The 23,490-nt window shown below is 41.0% G+C and overlaps 1 protein-coding gene across 5 annotated transcripts in view; it reads right to left on the bottom strand.

Moving 5' to 3' along the window:
- PRICKLE1 (prickle planar cell polarity protein 1) overlaps positions 1 to 21,365 on the bottom strand; it is a 107,705-nt gene extending 86,340 nt beyond the window's left edge. For 2 of the 5 annotated variants that reach the window (XM_050936139.1, XM_050936134.1), the window contains exon 1: positions 21,100 to 21,365. The gene's annotated coding sequence lies outside the window, so the exon portion shown is untranslated. Of the gene's footprint in view, positions 1 to 2,322; positions 2,361 to 13,655; positions 13,743 to 21,099 lie in introns of all 5 variants that reach the window. The other 3 variants (XM_050936136.1, XM_050936137.1, XM_050936138.1) reach the window with 3 other exon arrangements.
- Positions 21,366 to 23,490: the final 2,125 nt, after the last annotated feature.

Here is a 23,490-nt window from a genome sequence, read left to right on the forward strand (position 1 = left end):
ACGTCGCAGACTGTGAAATCTGATTTCCCCTCGTGAAATTTGGTCTTGTGTACCTTTACCCTATACTATACAGATTTCATGGGGGGAGACCAGTGTTTCTCAAATTGGAGATCCTGACCCAAAAGGGAGTTGCAGGGGGGTTGCAAGATTATTTTAGGGGGGTTGTGATATTGCCACCCTTACTTCTGCACTGCCTTCAGAGCTGGGTGGCTGGAGAGTGGTGGCTGTTGGCCAGGCACCCAGCTCTGAAGGCAATGCCCCTCCAGCAGCAGCGCAGAAGAGTGGCAATACCATACCATGCCACCTTTACTTCTGCGCTGCTGCCTTCAGAGCTGGAGAGTGGTGGCTGCTGACTGAGGGCCCAGTTCAACAGGCAGCAGCATAGAAGTAAGGGTGGTAATACCATAGCCTGCTATCCTTACTTCTGCACTGTTGCTGGCTCTGTCTTCTGAGCTGGGCTCCCAGCCAGCAGCTGCCACTCCCCAGCTGCCTAGCTCTGAAGTCAGTGCCACCAGCAGCAGCAGAGCAGAAGTAAGGGTAGCAGTACCGCAACCTCCCCCTACAATAACTTTTGTGACCTCTCCCCTCCCCCCCAACTCCTTTTTGGATCAGAACCCCTACAATTACAACACTGAAATTTCAGATTTAAATAGCTGAAATCATGAAATTTACTATTTTAAAAATCCTATGGTCGTGAAATTGACCAAAATGGACCTTGAATTTGGCAGGGCCCTGGGGATGGGTTATCATCATCTAATTTCATGTGGCACCTTGAGGCCTCAACTAGAGTACTGTGTCCAGTTCTGGGTGCCACTCTTCAGGAAAGATGTGGATAAACTGGAGACAGTTCAGAGGAGAGTAAGAAAAATGCTAAAAGATTTAGAAAACCTGACTTATTAAAAAAAGTTTTAAAAAATGGGCATGTTTAGTCTTAAGAAAAGAACTGATGCGGGGCCCGATAATCTTCAAATATACTTGTGGCACAAGTACTCTTGTTCTTTTTGCAGATACAGACTAACACGGCTGCTACTCTGAAACCAATCTTCAAATATGTTAAGGGCTGTTAGAGAGGACTGTGATCAACTGTTTTCTATGTCCACTGAAGGTAGGACAAGTAGTAATTGGCTTAATCTGCAGCAAGGGAGATTTAGGTTGGATATTGGGAAAAAAATTCTAATTATAAGGATAGTTAAGCATTGGAATAGGCTTCCAAAAGAGGTTCTAGAATCCCCAACATTCAAAGTTTTTAAGAACAGGTTAGACAAACACCAGTCAGGGATGGTCCGTATGCTTGGTCCTGCCTCAGCACGTGGGGGATGGGAGTTGAGGGGGACGGGGGCTGGACTGGATGATCTCCGTAGGTCTCTTCCAGCCTTAGATTTCTATGAATTATTGTATTGTAAAACCATTTTAAATTCATAGTAAAAGTAACGGAACAAATGCTGAGAAAAAAAAAATCTTTAAGTCCCTAAAGGACTGTGGAAGAGGGGAAAAAAGGTTATACAAGACAAGCTTGCTATCTTATCAACTAATAAAATTAACATCTGAAAGGAATGCAGAGATATTATATCTGGATTTTACCAAAAACGTGCTATACCACCTCATAGAAACTTACATGGAGGGGGGAAAAAGGTTAAAATTGGATTAGATAAAAGCACTGTCACAAGGATTGAAAAGTTAACTAGAAGAACAGTAAACAATTATATACATCAAGATATCAAGTTGTTGGAAGGTGTGTGCCTTGGGGCACCCTGTTTTACATAACTTCTATTTAGTATCTGAATGAAGGAGTAAAAAAAAGCACATTAAGGCCCTGATACTGTACAGTGATCCACACAAGTAAAACCTTATAGCTAAAGAGAGGTCAATGAGGCTCTGGAGGATCACTTTGCAGGAGTGGGACCTAATGTTGCTTATGAACCTAAGCTGGAAAGAGACAGTAAGAGCAGAAAGGACAGAAGTAATACAAGGAATTTACAGAAGTTAAGGGAAGGCAATAAATGGAGCCTATCTAGAAAAATAGGAGAGAATAGTATAGTGAGAAGGTAGAATACAGATATGAAAGAAGTCCAATGGGCAACTGTGGAGAGAAAATTATAAAGGAGTATTAATGAAATGATGCAAAGAAAAATACATTGTGATTTTGGGGATGCAATTATTATTATTATTTGTATTACCATAGTGCCTAGGACTCCTAGTCATGAACCAGGACCCCATTGTGCTAAGGACTGTACAAACACCGCCTACAATCCCATCAGAGGCTAGGGAGGAAATACTACGGGCATGCAGAGAAAGACGGATAATATTTAGGATACTACATACAGTTCTGAGTATCTTGGTAACACAAAGATCTCAACCACCTGGAAGAGAGGAGATAAGAAGAATGCAAATCACTAAACGCCTGGGTCGGGTGGGAGGGGATTTATTTAGAAGGAAAGGTTAAAAACAACTGAATAGGAATGGTTTAGTTAAACATCGACTAGAAGGTTGTTTGTGTGTATGTGGGACAATGTTGACTGTTTCCAGGTACTTGTAGTTTTAGTGTTTGGATGAATACCAAAAAGTGGTGTAGAGAATGTCCTTTGTGTAAAAAAGAAGTGGAAAGTATTTGTTTAGGATGGCACCTATGCTTAATTTCATCCTGTTCATGCTGTTTATTTTTAAGTTTTAGGAATTTTTTCCTTACATTCATCTTAACACTGAGTGTGGAACACTTTCACCCAAGAGAACTGATGGAAATGCAATCACATGAGACATTTAAAATTAGACTGAACAAAGCATTTTCATACAACCCCACATTGCAAGCTAGACCAAATAGCCCCCAAGTGATTCACATTTACCCCTCCCAATCCTCTCCTTATATAGCAGCTAATATTTATCTCTTCATATTAATATTAATGTATTCGTGTATTAACTAAAACAGTACAGAATCACATTAGGATGAATATACCCAAGGAGATGCCTTCAGTACCTATAAGGTTTGCCTACTAAGCCTCAACCCAGGTTTTGAGTGGTTTGGTATAATTGGCTGAATTCTGTACATGAACCTTCCCACATGCAGTCACATACATTTTGCATACATTCCAATCAGGTATTTTGTCCTTGCATAACTCTGCAATGGCTGAACTAATTTTGTCTACCAAACAACCCTCGTTTGAACAAGGATATCACAGTTCAGCACTAGCTGCCTCTTTGAATCCTTTCTAGTCTCCGAATTCACCCTTTCAGGTGTACCTTCAACTCAGGGTGGAATCCTGGAATTTTTCCCACTCTTACACGAGGTCTCTGGCAGGGCCGGCTTTAGGAAGTGCGGGGTCCAATTCGAACAGTTTTGACGGGGCCCTGACAGGGATGACTTTAAAAAAAACAAAACAAAACAAAACAACAAAAAACACCTGTAAAAAAAACACGTGGGGCTTGTATTCACCGGGAGGTGCTCTGAGCTTTCGGCAGCACTTCGGCGGTAGGTCCTTCACTCACTCCAGGTCTTTGGTGGCACTTAAGGACCCATTGCCAAAGTGCCGCCGAAGACCCAGAGCAAGTGAAGGACCCACTGCCGAAGTACCACTAGAGACCCAAAGCGCAGCCAGGTGAGTAAAAATTAAAAAGGTACCTCTAGCCAGGGAAGGGATTCTCACTGGGTACGGGGCCCTCTTAGGCGCGGGGCCCAATTCGGGGGAATTGGCCTAAAGCCGGCCATGGTCTCTGGCCCATGCTGCAGACCCTCTTTCGGCTCCTCCAGAACCTCTTGTTGAGGTTCTGGCTGCACTTTTCCCCACACCTTTTTATGTATGCACACCCAATCCATGGCCCCACAAAGTCGTGGGACCACCTCCTCAACCTCCTCCTAGCCATGGCCAAAATGGTCATTTATAACACAAGGGAGAGGAGGTTGGCTGAGGGGGGCCTGCAACTGTGAGGCCTATTTTTGTTCTTTCATCCATTCACACATCCAAGCAGAGTTCCCCTAGGCAGCATCCAGTGGCTCCTGGAATGCTTTCGTGGAGCCATGGGCGCTGTCCAGGGTTTTCTGCTCAGTGTCCCCTTCCAGTTCCCTAGTTTTGGCTCCTTGACCCCCGCACCTGTCACTGCTTTTTTTTCCCCCTTCGTTGTCCCCCATGTTTAGTTGAGCACTGGGTCCAGTAGCTCCTCTGCAGGCTGGGGGAGGGGCCTTTAGCAGTGAATGGGCTAGTGCCCATCCACTTCCCAGCACTCAATATGACCATGTCTCCGGGATGCAGCACTCTGTCAGTCAACCATAATTACTCAGCAGGCCCAACTGGATTCAGTGCTTGTAAGTCTTCCCTACAAAAGTTGTGACCAGTGGTTAATGACAATGCAAAACACCCTTTCCAAAATAAAGTACTGTTCAATCTTAGCAGCAGGAACACAGCAAAGCATAAGCACAGAAAATGGTTTTCAAACACAGTTAGAACACTTACCCACATCTATACCTTACCTACAGTCCTAGGTAGACCCAGGGGTGGCTCCAGGCACCAGCACACCAAGCGCGTGCCTGGGGTGGCAAGCCGTGGGGGTTGGCCTGCCAGTCGCAGTGAGGGCGGCAGTCAGGATGCCTTCAGTAGCATGCCTGCGGGAGGTCCGTCAGCCCCGCAGCTTCGGCAGCAATTCGGCAGCAGGTATGCCGAATGCACAGGACTGGCAGACCTTCCACAGGCGCGCTGCCGAATCCGCATTACCAGCAGACAATCCCAGACAACCCAGCCTCTGGAGTCTGGCTTCACCTTAGCTCAAAACCCTTGACTTCCTCTTTTAAGGAAGGTGTCCTTTTATAAGTCCAACCAAGTCCTTTGTTTTCTCCTTAGTCTCTGAGCTTGGTTAAACTGGTTTAGACAGCTCATCAGGGAGATCGGAGAAACTTCAAAAGTGCTTCAGTTTCTGCATTGTCTCCAATTTTGTGGAATAACTTATCAAACCATTGTCTACCATTCCTTCACATGAATTAACCCCTCATAGTCACATAGTAAATCACCACAATAAAAAAAACAGATGGAACATAATACTCATAAATTACTTCCAGCTTCCACATCCTTAAAGGATACCTAGGTAAAAGGCCAACTTTGAATGAAAAAATGGTTCAATAAATTTTAAGTAATGAGCTCCATGCATGCACAGTACAATTTGCTTCCTCCCCTCCCCCAGTTCTCTGATCTAAAGCAGCTGAGAATCAGAATCCAAATTTGGGGGGAAACTGCCCACAAGCTAAGCTTCAACAACTTGAGATGTCAAAATAAGATGCCACTCACAACAAATTGTGCAGATGGTCAATATATGATCATGTGTTCTCTGCTGGTCTCCTGGGTCTTGGTTCCCTCTCCTTTGGGGGGGGGGCGCAGGGCACGGCACAAGAGACAATAACTAGAACAATACCCCTATTTCATATTAGTAGGCTGCCATCGTATCCTCCAAATCCACTTGTTCTGCCATGCTTTTAATTATTATAATTTTGGAAAATTAAGAAGGAAAAAACCCACCAAAACTCTTAAGTTATTTACCAATATGTCACTGTTGTGTATTAAATCTTTTAAACTGTAAACTTTTGGGGGCAGGAATTGTCTTTACTGTTGTGCATAGTACAATACCAAGTACTTCATTAGAACAAAACAAAGAAAAATACTCTCTCTCATAGATACCCATGTATGGCGAACTCAATGCAAAGTTGGCACTCTCATTTCTTGACTTTAATTGGACGGGAGTCGATAATGCTCCTCAAGGATGTAGACCATTTTGTCAGATCACTATGTATGAAAGCATTCACCAGGTCAGCTTTGAAAGTGTGTGTAGGAAGGGGAGGGAGGCTAGTGCTGCTCCAGGCTCTGGCAGGCTGTCATGCCATACATGCAGCTTCCAAAACAATTCAAATACTGTGCGTAACCAGTTGCACAAACACATCAGGCCTTGAAAATCTAAGATCACAACTGATGCTCACTGAAGAAAATGATAAAACAGTATGTTTTGACAGAAAATGCAGTTTCCACAAAGTTGAAAATTTGCCATAATTTTGTTGATTTTTCCATTGCCCAAAACCAAAATAAAATGTTTTGGTGCAGGTTAAAACACAAAAACAAAAACACTTCAATTTGTCTATTTTAAATCAAAACAGTTTTGTTTTAGATTAGTTTGACATCAATCTGAGTCTGCTGGAGCTTCTGCAGTGTTCTCAGGGGAGTTGTAGTTTGGGTACCACCAGAGGTAAAAAGCAAGCCGGTCCAGTATGGCGTACCGGCAAAAGCCAGTATGCCGTGCTGGACCGCACCAGCTTCCACAGCCGGTATTGAAAGGGCTCTGGGCTGCCCGCTGCGGGCAGCTCAGAGCCCTTTCAATCCCAACCACAGCTGAGATTTAAAGGGCTCAGAGCTCCCCGGGGCTGCAGGCAGCCCAGAGCCCTTTAAATCCACAGCTGGTGCCCCAGGGCCTTTAAATCTTCCAGATGAGGCCATGCCCTCCCTCAGGACTCCAGCAATACCAGTAAGTCCTGTAAGTTACTTTCACCACTGGGTACCACTTTTCCATATGGGCTGGGGTTCCCTTGCTGGATTACATCTTCCATTTAGATATTTTGTCCCAATTTGGGACAAAAAACAAAATTTAAAAGTATCAGAATTTTCCACAGAACAGAAATTGTGAGTTTTAACCAGCTCTACTGCTGAATTTCCAGAGCACCACTTCTCTATATTGCCCCTTGTCACAGCAGAACAGAGAAACTCCGAGACAGCAGGTACCCTTTTTGATATGCAAGAAAGTCCATGGCTGGCTAGTGTTAAAAGCTTCTCTTCTCCCACCTGTACAGAGAGGCCCAGGAAAACCTGCCTGCACCCTAATGATTTGTGTGTCTTGATATCCCACAGCCTACACACATTACCCTAAAGAGTTCAGGCCATTTACCCAATTCTGTTCTCACTGAACGAAGTCAAGGGCAAAACCTCCCAAACAAATCTAACATTTACTGATTTCTAGAACTTACCACATTAAACCTAAGTTTAGACATATTTAAACTCTGAAAAAGTATACAGGAAAATGTGTCGTATATTCCATTTGTTTATGTTGATTATTTCTTATAAAAATGTGTTAATGGAAACGATATTTAGGCTAGGAAACTGGGTTCAACATTTTTTTCTATAGCCTGTCTGGCACAATTCTCTGCTGTCTCGGAAGAGATTTCGGTTCAGATTGTTTTTTTATTTCTCTCCCCACCAATGGGAACCATTAAAAATGTCAGTGCCTCTCCCCAATTCCCCAGCCTCACATAACTGGCACTGCACTAAAAAATAAGCATGGTCACTTTCCAAGTTTAAGAGTGCCATCTAGTGTCTCATTGTTTACTATTTCTGACTGAGGGAGACTCTTCATTAAACAGCACTACATAAGGCATATTTTGCTTTGTTTTCTTGACAAAGCTATATTCTGGATTTTGTAACTCCATTTTCAGACAACTGATCTTTTTCCATATACACAAACACTCTTGTTTTGCCTGTTATGACACTTCAAGGATCCATCTTAAAATACAGTCAGTTTCCCTTAAGAAAGTGTGAACACACAAAGTCATTAATCTGAAAAGCTATAATTTATTAACCTTTGCCAAACTATGTAACGAAATGAAGCCCTTAAAAGCTACCTCGTGCCATCTCCCTTAGTGTGACCTCATCCCAAGAACAGATGGATAGATAAGAGAAACTTTCAGTGGAAAATAAATGTGATCCAAGATCAACTAGGCTATACTGGAAATCAATAATTAACAGTTCCACTACTACAGGTCTTGCTCTCACCTATTACCACAAATAAAATAAAATACTTCCTGAATAGAAGACCTCCAAAGAAAGGCTAAGATGCTTTATACTTGTTCATAGGATTTGCCCTACTGGATCTGACCTATGGTACATCTAGTCCAGGTGTGGGCAAACTTTGTGGCCCAAGGGCCACATCTGGGTATGGAAATTGTATGGTGGGCCAAGAAAGCTCATGAAATTGGGGTTGGGGTGCAGGAGGGAGTGAGAGCTCTGCCTCGGGGTGTGGGCTCTGGGGTTGGGCCAGAAATGAGGAGTTCAGGATGTAGGAAGGGGGCTCTGGGCTGGGGCACAGAAGGGGGTCAGGGATGCAGGCTCCGGGCAGTGTTTACCTCAAGCAGCTCTTGGAAGCAGTGGCATGTCCCCTCCCTCCGGCTTCTATGTGGAGGTGCGGCCAGGCGGCTCTTTAGGCTGCCCCGTCTGCAGGCACCACTCCTGGAATTCCCATTAGCTGCAGTTCCCAGCCAATGGGAGCTGTGGGGGTGGGACAGTGCGCAGAGCCCCCTGGCTACCCCTAAACATAGGAGCTGGCAGAGGGGGGACATGCTGCTGCTTCTGGGAGTCTCGGTGCGCAGAGCGTCTCCAGCCCTGATCCCTTGCGGGAGCAGAGCAAGCCCCAGACCCTGCTCCTCAGTGGGAGCTCAAGGGCTGTATTAAACAGGCTGGAGGGCTGGATCTGGCTTCTGGGCCGTAGGTTTGCCCACCTCTGATCTAGTCCAATATCCTCTCTCTGACAGCGATCAGCACCCAATACTTACAGGGAAGGTACAGAAGACCCATAGTACGCAAGTGTGGGAAAATCTTGCCACGCTCATGAAGGTCTCATCCGAAAAGCAATTTCTAACTACTAGGAATAGGTATTAACTTGAAGTTTTATATTTTTCCAATACTTAGCTATGAAATATTATAACACTAGATAGTCTTGTTATCCATATATACACATGTAATCCCTCTTTGAAGGTTGCTAAATATTTGGCCTCAACATCATCCTGTGGCAATGAGTTCCAAAGTCTAATTATACATTGTGATGTAGTAGGTGGCCCTCTGCTCAACATGCTAGTATTGAAGTAATGCCCTGACAATGGCGTGGAAAGAGTTTGCTATTGGACGTGCTCTTTAAGATGAGGCATAAAATACGGTTCTGTCCATTTGTTGTGATTAAGGATTCTGTTGCTATTTGCAGGAGTGGGGGCACAGTATTGCTGTGTTGCAGCTGCGGTACTTGTATGGTAAGTGATGTAATGCCTTGGTGTCAGAGGCTATGTGTTATTTGATGGGATGCTCTGCTTGAAAGCTATGGAGTTTGCATCATGCCAGATCCTTTGGTTCTGGCTGGTGATTAAAATAAAATTAATGTTTTGCATTATTTTAGTCTATGGCATTTAGATCCTGCTCAGACACATGCTTTATGAAGTGAATTAATTTATTTAGTAAGTGTCTGTGTTGGTAAAGAGTTTGGAGTTTGTTTAGGATGAAAAGCACATACAGAAATACAATATTATAATGCCAGGCCGTGCAGCTCCAAAATGTGTTTACATCATTGTTCAAGAGGTAGAGTTCAAACAAGTATGCCATCTCTATTATGATAATTTTCAAACTAAGTCTCCACGCCATAATAGCCCAAGATTTTTTTTTATCTAGTTAACTAGCATATGCTTTCAGACAATCACACAGTAAAATATAGTCTGTTGGCTTTAGTTAGAAGTTTTTAGCTGAGATTTATTATAAAATAAAAACTAAGTTTTAAGGGTCACATTTTCAACATCACTCCCCTAAAGTACACCCACAAAACATGCACGTGCACCTGGAGCCTGATTTTCAAAGGCGCCAAGCACCCAAAGCTCCTGCTAACTGTAACAGGAACTCTGGGTGCCACACCCTGTGAATGTTTGTGGTCTTGAGGTAGCTGACCAAATAAGTGGTATTTTTAATACATACACATGTTTCAGTCACAAATTTAGGGTAACATTTTCAAAATGTCTACATCTAAGTTTCATGTCAAGAAAGCTTGAAATAGTTCCCAAGAAACTAATAGGAATAATTCACTTCCTAAAAGACACATTAGGGCTTATTTCAGCCCCAAAATGGGCTCTGAATGCTGGGCTTGCAGAAGTTCCACACCCTAGGTTCTGCATCTGTTAAAGCTGCTCCCTATTTGAAAGGGGTACTTGCTCCTAAGAGCCTAGGTGCTGCTGGCTTTAGCCTTTGGGACTGCCCATATGTGCCCCCCTTTTAAGGAGCAAATTCTCATGTCACTCAGTCTCAGATATGGGAAAATTACTTACCGAAATAGCAGCCATGACTGAACTGAGCTCATCTTAGTGTGTATGCGGAGAGAGTTTGATCCCTCCTCTTGCTGCTTGATAGTTAGGCAAGGCCCTAGAATAGATTTGTAATGGGCTGTGCTGCCTGAAAGTGACATCTAACTGGCAAAGAGCCCTGAAATTGAGCTATCTGCAAGAGAGTGTGTTTATGGGGCAAAGGTTCCTGCATCTTGAGTAATGACAAGGCGGGAGAGGAAGAGGGAGTCCCACCAATTGCAGGCAGGCACCACAGTCAATAGCAATTTTTGTACAAATCATGCCCCAGCTCCAGTCCCCATCCATTTTATTCCAAGTGCTACCACCAAATAGTCCATTGCTTCAGCCATGTTATCCCATTCTGAGTCACTTTACTAGCTCCACATTGTCCTTGCCTTCAAGGCCTAGCATACAACACAGATCCCAGTCTATGTCTGGTCTAGTCTCTTTTTACATTCTCTGCTTCCAACAACAACAACCACCACCTCAATACTCCTTTTCTCTCTCTCGGACACAAACATGTAAGTATCTTGCCATTCTATGCCTTATGCATGAGAGTCATTTCCAAAAAACCACCCTGTTGGTGCCTTCATATTCACCTTAAGAAATCACTCCTAAATTATGACTTGCACAGCATGGCTTTCATTACAAAAAAGTAAAACCTCACCTTTGAGCCATCAAGGTTAATATTTAAGGTAAGTAACTACTTAATCATTTCTGTAACCTGTGTTTCTCCCCTTCCTGGTGAAGGTGTTATTCTCACTTGGCTGTCACGTCCACCATTTGGACTGTGAGCTATTTGGGGCAGGGACTTGTCTTCAGGTAGGTCTCCTGTGAAGCACTTAAATCATAATGATAGCAAATAGGAGGGAGAAACACTTCAGTCCCCAAATCAAGGCAAGTCTTCTGTTACAAAACAACAACAAAACCACCACGCCCCACCCAAACTCTTGCGTGTGTTTGGCACATCCCTTTTCCCTGTCACCACTACACTCCGAAGGAGCCATCTACAAGTTCTACTGCATGTACCACAATGGATACAGCTCAGTCTAGGTTCCACCATTGTGTTGCTGCAATACCGGGCAGCTAAATATCAGCAAATAGTGATGCACTGTCAACAAATAGACTTTTCTACTACGAGGACAAAATGCCTAGGCACAAAGATTTTCCCTTGCACTACTAACCCTGAACCAAATATACGTTAGAAAGTTATATTCATACAACTAGAGATCATAAAATTGGAAACCATAAAACCACAAAGGCAGACATCAGTTCTGTGGCACGTAGGTGGGCATAGTGTTGGAAGCGTCAGTCTGAGTTTCTTGCATTTCTAGTGTTTTGGTAAGTTTTTAAAAAATATTCTATTAACAGATACTCAGCCCTAAGAAGATTTTTGCTTGGGAAATACACAGTGCAACATTCAGTTACATCTAACATCAATCTACAGTCTAAACTAGGTCAAAACTTAAGGAGTGAACGAGAAGATCCTGAATAACGTCCGATGGATTTTCTAGGTTTTGTATGTCAAATATTAGTTTTATGCTAATAAAATTTGATGCAATAGTGTGTGTTGTCTCTCACGCCATAGAGTCCACTTGTAATTTGCCGCTTTAGAGAAAAATCTTTTCAAATTAACCAATAGATCTTCTCCAAGCTCAAACATCACAAGCTGACTATTTTTATCATTTTTGAACTGCAAAACTGGCAATCAAAGCAAAGTTTCAGTTAGGTGAGGTATACTATGTTAGGTTTGAAAAACTAACTAGTGGTGAAGTTTGAATCTGCTATAGTGACTAATGAATGAGGCGAGTGTATTTGAACACACACGCACAAGTCATAGCTTAGCATGACCAGTTTTTTATAGCACTGTTGTATAATCCCAGTCAGTGACTGGAGTACTGACGCTCTATTGAAGTCATAATCTCCTGCCAGAAAGTACACAAATACCAGCATCAAGCAAAACTTATGGCAATAGTGAGATTTTTGCAGATGTTCAGCAGTCGCTTCTACATTTAACTGCTCGGAGAGAGTCTGAAGATGAACACATTGATTTTTCTATAATTGGAAAACTTGTTAAATAAGAGTGTGAATGTAGGGAGACAGCAAACTCTATGGCACTTTTATTTGGGCAGAAGCAGTTCTCCATCACTTCTGACTCATAGCAGTTTCAAGACAGACTTGTTGGAGAGGAGAGCTAATAAAGTGATAGAAAGGGGCACAATACACAGAGTCATGACTGCACACGTAGTTACTCCAGAATAGACTCAAGAGTTACCCTCCTTTGGGACTTCTGCACATTGACTCTTTTTACAGGACAAGATCCTAGTACAGTAACTACTTTGGCATGTCTATGTTGCAGTACTAGCTATTAATTTCTAAAACTGGAGTAGTACATACAACTGGCAGATTAGGACCAAACTAAGTTATTATGATAACTGCTATTAACATTTTATATATAATGCAATATGCATGACAGAAGTATGGAAACTAATATTTGCATAATAAAGTCATAGTATGGCATTAAGCAGTTTTAGATTAACCATAGTTAAAAATAGTAACTGGATGCCAGACTCTCTCTCCCAGTTTTACATGGCTCTACCATCACTGATTTGAGTGGAGTTACTCTGATTTATGTCTTTGGGAGAGGCAAATCAAGCCCTGTGTATTTAAAAGGAAACTGCAAACATGATTCCTACAATTCAGGGGGAGAATTAAAAGATACGAATTTGTGAACTGCAAAACAGGCAGAGTAAACAAGTGAAGGCAGGAGAAGAGGCTCCAGTCATCCAAAGTCTGGAAGCTTTGGATAATCAGTACTGCCAAGCCCAAGTGTTCAAAATTTGTGCGTCAGGCCCCAAAGATTCATGGGATTAAAAACCTCATTATTTTAGAGTTAAAGCCATTTAAAAAAATTTATTATTTTTGCAATTATCACAAGACCCTGATAGTCATGCAGAGCTGTCAATGCTGGGTGAGAGAGCTCCTTTAAGGGAAAGCTGTGTCCGATAAGGCTCATCCCCGGATCAGACAGGATGAGATATTCTGAAATCTTTCAAGATTTCCATTTTACGGCACTAACAACATAATTGTCAGCCTTTCACCTGCGGAGCTCAAGGGTAAGTGAGCTCAAGTATGGCAGAGTCTCCTCTAAACGAATTATGATCACAAAACTACTGCACAGGTTAGAGCTACTTAGGCCTGTTTCATAGCTGAGTTACTCTATTTACATACCAGTGAAACTTCACTGAAGTGAATGTAGTTACTAAAGCAGTGTACAAGTTAAGTAGCACATATGGCTCCTAGTTTCTGCTTTAGAAATTCAGAATTGAGGTTTATATAATAAGATTGTGAGTCAGGAACAAGGTAAGGTGTACCAAGAGCTAAACGAAAGAGGTTGCATTATCTTTTCTAGCACTGTACATTCTCCCAGTCCTCCTCACTATCATTTCATAACTATATGGAATTCTTCCTTAGATTAATGAGAAGGAAGCATTACAGATGCCACTGGAATCCTGTATCCCCAAATCCCACTGATGGCATGCATACATACATACTTGCTGCCTTTTCACTTCCAGGGCCTGATCCCACAAGGCGCAGGACACCTCTCTTGAGGTCTTGAGTGCCATCAGTGGGTGCGCTGTAGGAAGTACATGAGCCAATGAGAGGTGCCGTCTTACTAACCACATTGCTTAGATAAGCTAAATACCCAATCACAGTTCACACTGTCTGCACATTTAGTACACGTTGAGTTTACCAACCTTCTTTCATATGTATAATCTAATCTATCTGTGTCACCTCATCATTGCTTGCTGTTCAACATCCATTCAGGCAAACCACCATATTTTCTTCAACTAGTATTTCAAACTAGATGCCTACTCTGACCCAAATCTGCACTGGGTTTGTAAGGGTAGGAAGAGCAAGGCAATTTACTGATTAATATCTTTAAAAGCTGAAGGTAAAGTAAGTTTCCAGTACCTCAATATAGAGGAAAGTCTGGTTTACTTTCAACATATTTGGCAGCACTTGAGGACATTTTGTTGGCTATTAGCCTGCCAAGCTGTTTAGGCTTATAGAAGGAGCATAAAGAAACTTGTATGGCAAATTCTGTTAAATATAAACATATCTTCTGTATATTTTATTTCCTCCTTCCACATACACAGAGAGCTAAATCACTTCAGTCCTAGGATAAATGGGAACTCAGTATTTATCATTTAGATTCTTTCTCTAAGCTTTGCAAACAAGTCAGGGAGCTCTCACAGTGAAGTTATCCATATGATCATTATGATGAACAAAGCATCAGAAAGCAGTTCAAAATTCTTACGAAACATGTATCCTGCTACAAGAAACATCTGAGATTCACTAACAAGATTCCAGACTGAACTATACCCTGGTTAGCAATTCGTATGTGCACACACACACACAGTCTCTCTCTCCAGGACTGGACATATGTATTACTCATTCTCACAAAAAGTCATTTTCTTTCTTAGCATATACTATATGCAGTATTTTTAATCACAATTTTGAAAAATATCATCTCAATTTCTGAAAGTTATACTTTTACTAAAAAAACAAAAAACAAACAAAAAAACCCCACACATTTGGTCCTCTGAAGAGCTAACTTTTCTGAACATAGGTTAATCACAAGTAATTATATAGCATGCACACACTTGAGAGATGCAAAATTACTGCATTTCTGTGGGAATTAAAATGCTGTGTTTGAGTGTAGGAAAAAAAAAACTAAAAACCTTCCCCAAAAACTTATGTAGAGGTTTGCTTTCAATGTAGCCTACTCATTTTTAGTATGTACATGAAAAAAAAATCAGTTTTTATTGTGGTTAGATGAACTGACCCACACATGAAGTTTTTTTAAAAAGCTTTCAATTTGTACCATAGTTACTGTGTATTTGTGTCACCGCCGCATTGGGCTATGGATGGGAGCAGCTGTCTGGCTAGCCAGTGTGCTCAGCTGGTAGAGAGAGAGTGACTGTGTAGCTAGGCTAATCTCTCACTGAGCTCCTGCTATCTCTTTCACAAGAGGACTTAATTAATGTAAAGATAATATCAGAGTGTAATGGATAATGCTGCAGAATTATAGTGTTAGTGTCAAAGGAAGTTTTTGCTCCTGTTTTAAAACATCTCTACAAGACTGCTTCACAAACAGATCAAGTATTTCACACTGTCCCATGGAAAAGACTAAAAATAACTTTGTGACATGGGTCATTTTAAAGATTCACTTACTATGTTAAAAAAAACTGCTAAGTTTCTAATTAAAATAAAAAAAGTTACAAAAACACATTTACTAACAAGAATAGTGGCTGTCTTTAGAACAAAAAAGTGTCCTAATGCGAGGACAGGTAAGAATTCCAGACCATTTGACAAAGCTTTAAACCACATGCTCAGAATCCCGTGTTACTGTATTTTAAACACCTACAGTTAGTAACTAGCTGTACTTAGAACACAACATCTTGGGAGATGAAGATTTTGCAATATGGATTACTTTTAAAAAGTTAATGTTTGTAGAGGGACTTGAACATATATCTTTAGACTGATATTTTCTCTTTTTAAAAACTGTAACTGTAACATACCGTTAATGTTTAAGGAGCCATTGGTTCACTATGACCTATTATTTATATTGTATATGGACAACTTTGACTTTTCCTTGCAGTGGTGCAAAGGTTAGAAGTGCACTTAGATTTGGAAGGTGATAGTTGCAGAATCCAAGCCCTGATATCATGTTTTATTGTGGCTACTTGATGCAAGATTATAAAAACAACATTGAAAAAGGTGGTTATAAAAACATCACAAGAAACAAAAAAAACCTTTATTTAAATTAAAATAAATCATAATCCGATTCTTGGAAGGCACTTGGAAATGCTTTTGGCATGCAGTTGCTTCATGCCTCCAATAGTGTGTAATTGGAAACATTTCATACAGAATTGTTACTAAAGTCAAAGACCACAACTGCAAGCTGTGGGATCTGTGCTTCAGATAAAAGGACTGCTGAATAAAACTGTTATGCATGGAGAGTGTTTGTAGGTCTATGTCTACAATACTTTTATCAGCTTATTGTCAAATTTTCAGACTTAGAGAGCAAGGGGAAGAGAGATGGAAAAAATGAAAGAGAAGCATACAAAGCAGCAAGAGCTACAAGGTGCTATAAATCAACAATTCAGACACAAATCTCTAGACAGGACTACATGACTTCAGTACAGAACAACTGAAATAACACAGCTCCACCTTTTGTTGATGTGTAATCCACTGGAAATGACAGACTTGTCTTCAACAGTGTCTACCACTGGTTGACTGGTAAGAAATACACTCTCAGCTCCATTGGTCAGTTGTTTTCCAGGAACATTTTGAACCAGTATTGTGGTAACATTTAAAAATCAAATGGACCCTTGTAGGCAGAGTTCCAAAAAGAGGTAAATGACAGTTGCTTGCTAGCTTACATAAGTATTTAAAAATGTCTGTGTTGGCTCATACCTCTGTCTCTTGAGATTTTTAATTCAGTTTGTGTATTTTAAAATTTTCTTGTAGAAAAATAACCCTTGAAAAGGCTAATAAATTCATGCTGAGCAATCATTCCATTTTTCTAGAGGCCAAGGAAAAGTGAGTTTAATGTGTTTAGAGTGAAGTCTAAACAAGCAAACAATACAAAGACACAGAACGAATTATTACAGTCCCCTGGAGAATTTTTTCTCAATAACTGGAAATATCTTTTGACTATGGACCAGCAACAAAAGAATTGTCTTTGGAAAAACTGTGTCATTTTGGCAAATAGTAAAGTGATCTGATTAGTCTATCTTGGTATCTCTGCCAGAAATGTCATGACATCAGTGTGCTGTAACTTGTAAAACATGTTTCTTCCCACCATTGCTCAGTCAGAAGGTGGGGGAAGGGAGAAGGTTGACTCAGAGTTACTGCTCTCTCCTTCAAAGTTGGTCCTTTCCACTAAGTCCTCAGTCCTACAAACACTTGGACTATGTCTATACTACAGCCTATGTTGGCATAACTTGCATCACTCAAGGGTGTGAAAAAACCACCCCCCCAAGTGACATAAGTTACACCAACATAAGCACCAGCATGCACAGCACTGTGTCAGCAGGAGAGCTTCTCCCACTGACATAGAGCTAGTCTACACTGGCAATGCTAAAGCACTGCCATTGCAGCGCTTTAACATGGCTTGTGTGGTCGCTTCCAGTGCTCTAAAAATACCCACCTCCACAAGGGGTGTGGCTCCCAGCGCTGGTGCACTGTCTACACTGGCGCTTTACAGTGCTGAAACTTGCTGCGCTCAGGGGGGTGTCAAGGAAATTGCCGATGTAGACAAGCCCATAGCTTCTCCTGCTCACAGAGGTGGTTTTATTATGCCGACGGAGAGCTCTCTTCCCTCAGCATAGAGCGTCTTCACCAGATGTGCTGCAGCGGCACAGCTGTATGGTGCAGCAGCACAGCTGCAGCACTGTATGTGTAGACATGGCCTTATGCATGCAAGTAAGAACTACTCATCTGTGTGTTTCCAGTAGCTGGGCCTAACAATCAATGGTTTCTAACTAGAATACAGTAATGAACTATAATTTGGCTCAAGTTTACCTCCATTTAGAATGGTTGTAAACAGAAAATAGTTAATGTTGGCTAACCAAACCAAAAATACTGCTGAACTACCCCCTTCTATGAATTCAGATATCAAATTCAAGATAAAAGACAGACATGTGATCGTTATGTAGCCTACTCAAACAAGGGAAAGATACTGTGTTGCTATTCTCCTTCACCTTAGGCAACACTTGACCACAGAATGATTCTCTGAAATATTTATGAAGTGATCACTTTATTATTGAAATATAAAGGAGCAATGGCTTTGGAGAATGTTCTTTCATGAGCCCCTAGGCAGAGGCACTGATGTCTTGGACTTTTACCTTCTGTGGCCTACAGGTAAAGACAACACACAGTGGGGTCAAAAATAATTTTTCATAAATTTTAAAGAGTTGCAAAAAATTAACTCAGTCACTGTACATATATCATGGCTCTGGTTGCCTGGATACCATGTCTAGTGAATTCTTGTGTTTACTTGAAGTTGGTCTAATTATCTGTTCTGTGTTAGGTGGATTGTACAGCATCCACAATCACCATATTATGTAAATTCCATGCTACTGGGAAAATACTTTAAATCTTTGTATCTTCATCCAAGCCATTAGGAAAGGGTCAAGCCAATCACTCAGCAAAGATACAATAGGAACTAACTCCATACAAGTTAATCCTATGCAGTGTTTCAGTGGAAAATAGTTAGAGTAAAACCCATCTGATTTTCATATGCCAATTAAATGAACAATGCCGAACTCATCTAATCTCTTTCTAAAAACATAGGGGAAGACAGACCAAACTCTTGAGATTATGGGAAGTTAGGTCATTAGTGTGCCAGTCATTCCTCAGGCATCTTTTTTACATATAAATTATGAAACTTTTAGAGTATAACAGCAATCATCACCTATACTCTTCAAATCATTTACATTTTCTTTTTTGCAAAAAGCTTAGTTATCTAGAACACAAATACTCTAAATCACTTTTAATAAAGAGTTATAATTAACTAGTCTACTAGAAAAGATAACCTTTCCAGTACACAGACTGTTCTTTCACAAATGTTAAACGATATACTTTATGCCACTAAGATGGAGAATGGATTATTTAGAAGAAGGGAATCAATAAAATTTTGTAGTTGTACATGAAAAATACATGCACAGTTCAGGGTTTTACTTTTAAGTTAACTGGAATTTTCTAGCCATTTCCTAGCCTTTCGAAACATTAGAAGCTTCTCTAGTTTATGCAGACTTCATCTTGCTTTAAAAAAAAATTCTAAATCAAAACAGATTTTTTTAAAACAATTACCTTTTTCAGAGTTATCAGACTACAGGATATTAGGAAAAAAACAGACTCCCTTGTTGCTTTTACCCACATCTGACTCCAATCTTAATAGTTCAGCTATTAACCCTGTAAGGGCTCTCTCTCTCCCTTCCCACACCCCCCGCAGCTGATGTTACAATTTTTATGCAGGTGACCAGGCTGACTCAATACAGCACCCTTTATTATACAACAATAGCTCCATAGATCTCCGATTACAAAACACGATAAACTCTTTTAGCTCACCTTGGCTTTTGCTGTTAGAACTGACAGACATTCTGAATTTTCAATAGGCAAGAAAAGTTGTTAATTAAAAGTCATGGTTTTCCGCTATTTGAGAAAGCATGGAAAATTGAACTGAGAGTAATGTTAGCCACTTATTTTTGACACCTTTTAGTTTTAACGTGTAGGGAATATGCATGGTTAACCTTTAAATCCTCTGTATAAACATTCTTGGAGAGCTTGTAAAATATCCCCCACTGAGTTTCCTGAGTCTCCAGTTGATGGCATTTAGAGACACTGGTACTAGCAGAGTGCTTTATTTTGCTTTCTTCAGTCCCCAGCTGGGGTACAATGACAGATTCCTGTCCAAGACCAGACCCAGCCACCTTAAGCTGAAACCACGCTGAAATGAACCCAACCAGACAGCAAGATAAATGGTTGCTGTTTATGTTGAAAATCCCCTGGTGGGAGTAAATATTGTTTGAGAAAAAAGGCTTGACAAATATTCATCACCCCTTCAGAGCTCTCTTGAGGCTGAATATTTAGCTTAAGTTAGGGCTGCATTTTAGATGTCTCTCTCTAGCTGTCACAAGATTGTTTTTTCCTATGGAAGAGAGTCTGAAAACAGACATTTTGCATGCTGAGGATAGCCAAACAAGGTTTTCCCCTCCCATGGGACTGGAATACACATGATAATAGAAAGGAACTGAAACATTGACACTTAGTTGAGGATAATGGAGAAAGCAATGGCTTAGTGGAAAGAGACCAGTTGTCACCCAAGTGACAGGCAACAGCTGAGCTCACACATCTGGAGCCTGAGTCAGGCAAACACTCTGAAACTCACATCCATCTAGAGGCTTGGGTGCTATAAAAAGAAACGAAGCTCTCCATGCTACAGTTGTACAAAATACACTGACACTTAAAAGTACACACACACATTATATATATTACATACACACACACACTACAGCCACGGTAATACACATTTCTATACTGTCTCTGTATACCAAAACATACGTGTGAAGATAAAACGTAAGCACAACCACATCTCTGTGTATAGTGCTAAGTGAATAAGTAAAACAAATCACAGAGACACTTTGATATAAATAACCTCAGATAAAATCCTAACCTTCTGTTCCCTTTTGTCCCCTCACAGCTTGTTATTTTGTTAGTTGTTCTGCATGCAGGGTACACACATACATTCGAACCAATAATACATGTATTTGGAGTGCTAGTTCAGATTCCACTTGGGCAAATTATAACTCAGTATGGTGTCAGCCCCCAAATTATTTCCCCTTTCATTCAAGACAATGATCATCAAAACTCTTCAAACAAGTTCATGGACAATCTTCCAGAGACTCCTCCCATACACAACAGTGCCAGGTTAGGCAATCCAATAACCAAGATCTGCTGTGTTTTTCTGTGTCTGCAGGCAAAATTTAACAACTTTGCGCTGCATCCTGAGTCCCAGGTATGTTAATAAGTAACAGATTTGGGGTTTTACTTCATTATTGTTTATAGAAAATTAAAAAAAAACACGGAAAGCTAAAAAAAAACTCCCCACTTTGAAGATAATATTTTAAGGAAACAAACTGAGGAGGCAGGCTTCTAAAGATATTAGGCTGGGGCAGCCACTAGTTGATTTCTGCCTAAGCTAGTCGGCTCGCTTCTGCTCCGACCTTTCTGGTCCTGTTAAACTAATTAAGTCTCTCGAGATATTTGTAGGTGACAAGACCCTGGGGGACTGACATTCCACACAGCATTCCCCTCACCCCCAAGCCTGCAAAGTGGGAATCTAATGCAAACAGTCCCGCTCCATACAGACAAAACCACACTATCTCCCCTACGGGAGATAGCAACGCAGAGCGGCCACTTACCCTCCAGGAGATGGACTTGGGAAACACCGCAAGGTATTCCTGGGCGGGGGGGAAAGGATCAGTCACATTTAGAGCAAGGGAGACAAGTATCTCCTGGAGGGAGCCTGGCTTGGCTGCTCGTTTCTGCCTGGGCACCCCAGGGAAGTCAGTGCAGGCTAGAAGGACGCATTTCCCGCAGGGAAGGGTTTGCGGGCAGCGGGAGCTTGCCAGGCAGCCGTCAGCTCAGGGAGCCTCAGCATAGAAGTGACCAAGCTGCGCTGCTGCTTCTCTCCTTATTGCCTAATGGGGCTCAGGCGCTGCCAGCCCGGTACGGTGATATGAGCATTCCACAGAGCCCATTGGCTGCAGCCGGCCGCATTCTCCAATCGCCGCAGGGCTGGGGGTGCCGGCGGCTCAGAAAACCCGGAGGGCTGGATTCGCTGACCGGGAAGGACAGACTATTCCCTGGTACTGCCAAGGCTTCGGAAGTCCGCGCAGGTCCCACGCAGGGCAGGTTTGCAGTGAGAGGGGCGGGGAGGAGCAGAATGTGCTTTTCGTGATCCGTGTGTGTGATTTTAGTGTGCTGTAAAGGGGCACGGTTTTTTGGGTGTAATCAGATTAAATAAATTGATGATTAAGTTGACCAAGAGGAATGTTCGCTGGCATTTGAAGTTCATTGAGGCACAGCGAAAGATCTGAAGTGCAAATCTTCCTCACTTCCCTCCCTGGTTTTGTTGTTGTTGGTTTTTTGTAGCAAATGATGCTGATGGATTTAAAGCCAGGAAAAGGAAGGAAAGACTCACATTCCCAATTTCCCTTGATCAAACAGGGTTCTGCAGCCAATTACTCTTCTCTGTGCCTTCAGCATCCACTTAGCGAGAGAAAAAGTTAATTAAAACTTTTTCCACTGATCTGTGCAGAGATGTGCGAGCGCGATACAATTTGCTTGGGGTGTGTACGTGTGTTCGTTCGTATTCGGCCACAAATACATCACTATCTATCACTTAGAACATTACTTATAGTAGTAGGCAGTGGCAGGAGAGGGTGTGGTACAGTCATTTTTCATTCCCTTTTCTGTGTGAAGAGGATGTTTGGAATGCTTTAAAATTCCATGTTAACTGCCATCAACTTCAAAGCTATCTCTATTTCATGCTGGAAATTACAGACAAAATCGAAATACAGAATGTATGACATCTCCAATACATAACTAAATATCAGCTTTTTAAAAAAAATGCAGTAGATTTTAAACGGGCAGATAAGTAAATAAGCATAAATTTTAAAAAAATAAATGTACTTATGTTACTAATAACACTTCAGATATTTTAAATTCTTATTTAATTTTCAGCATTCATGCTGTTTTGTTTATATATTTTCTTTCACTTCACACAATTTGGGCAATAAAAATAGCAGCCTCAGTTTTACATTTGTGTATAGTCACTTTCAGTTTAAAGTTATCCTACACTCACACTACAGGGAAACAGTTAAATCCAAACTGAAATTTACTAAATTAAAAAACAACAATCTGAATGAATTTCTATTAATATTTGATTTTATAAATACAAATGGGATGAATAAATGGTTTTATTTTAATATAAAACTTAAATTTTGACTCTTACATGTTTGGCTGTGTCTCTTTATTGACTTTCCAAAAAAGGAGAACAATTTGAAGTTAAAAAATGACAAAATGTCTTTCCTGATTTCAGCTACATTTGCTTTTCCAGTGTTAGGGAGTGTGTAATCATCTGGAAGTCAATCTGGTCAAAATAAGTTTATCATATCTGAAAAAAACAAAAAGGTAAAATCTCAGGGGAAAGCTATCCTACACTAGATATTTATTATCAATGGTGTTAAACCTTGTAAAAGAAATTATAAAGTTTAATAGAAAGTGTAAATATTTTGCTCTGCTGTTTGGAGATAGGATCAGCATCATATTGCTCAAGTAAAAAGATCGTTTCAAGGTTTCTCTCATTCTGAATATAAACACCTGCAAATTACATGTATATCCAAAAAGAAAAGAGGTCTGTCTCTGCCCCCACACACCTACCCCTAGAAACTCACAGGAGCTGGTCACCAGCACTTGTTTCAGCAGAATGAACATCAGCACTTCTCCCAAAATGGGGAAAAAAACAAAAAAAAAAACCCGAAACCACGTGAAGAATGAAGAAATTAAATAGAAGTTTAATGGAAATACTTTGTAAAAGAAGGAAGGAACAGTTGAAGAGGACTGATCAGTACTGTTTGTTCCCATTTTACTATACATGCCTTGTATTATGTTCTTTCATGCCATCTATTCAAGCATTTCTGTAATGCTTATCACTGTAATATCTAGGCACATTCAGACCTGTACTGCAGCATTACATGGCTTCCTTCACCTTTTTCTTCCCACTTTGAGCTCTGATTATATAGGAAATA

The sequence above is a fragment of the Gopherus flavomarginatus genome, chromosome 1, assembly GCF_025201925.1.
Source record: "Gopherus flavomarginatus isolate rGopFla2 chromosome 1, rGopFla2.mat.asm, whole genome shotgun sequence".
In the NCBI taxonomy this organism is placed as follows: domain Eukaryota; kingdom Metazoa; phylum Chordata; order Testudines; family Testudinidae; genus Gopherus; species Gopherus flavomarginatus.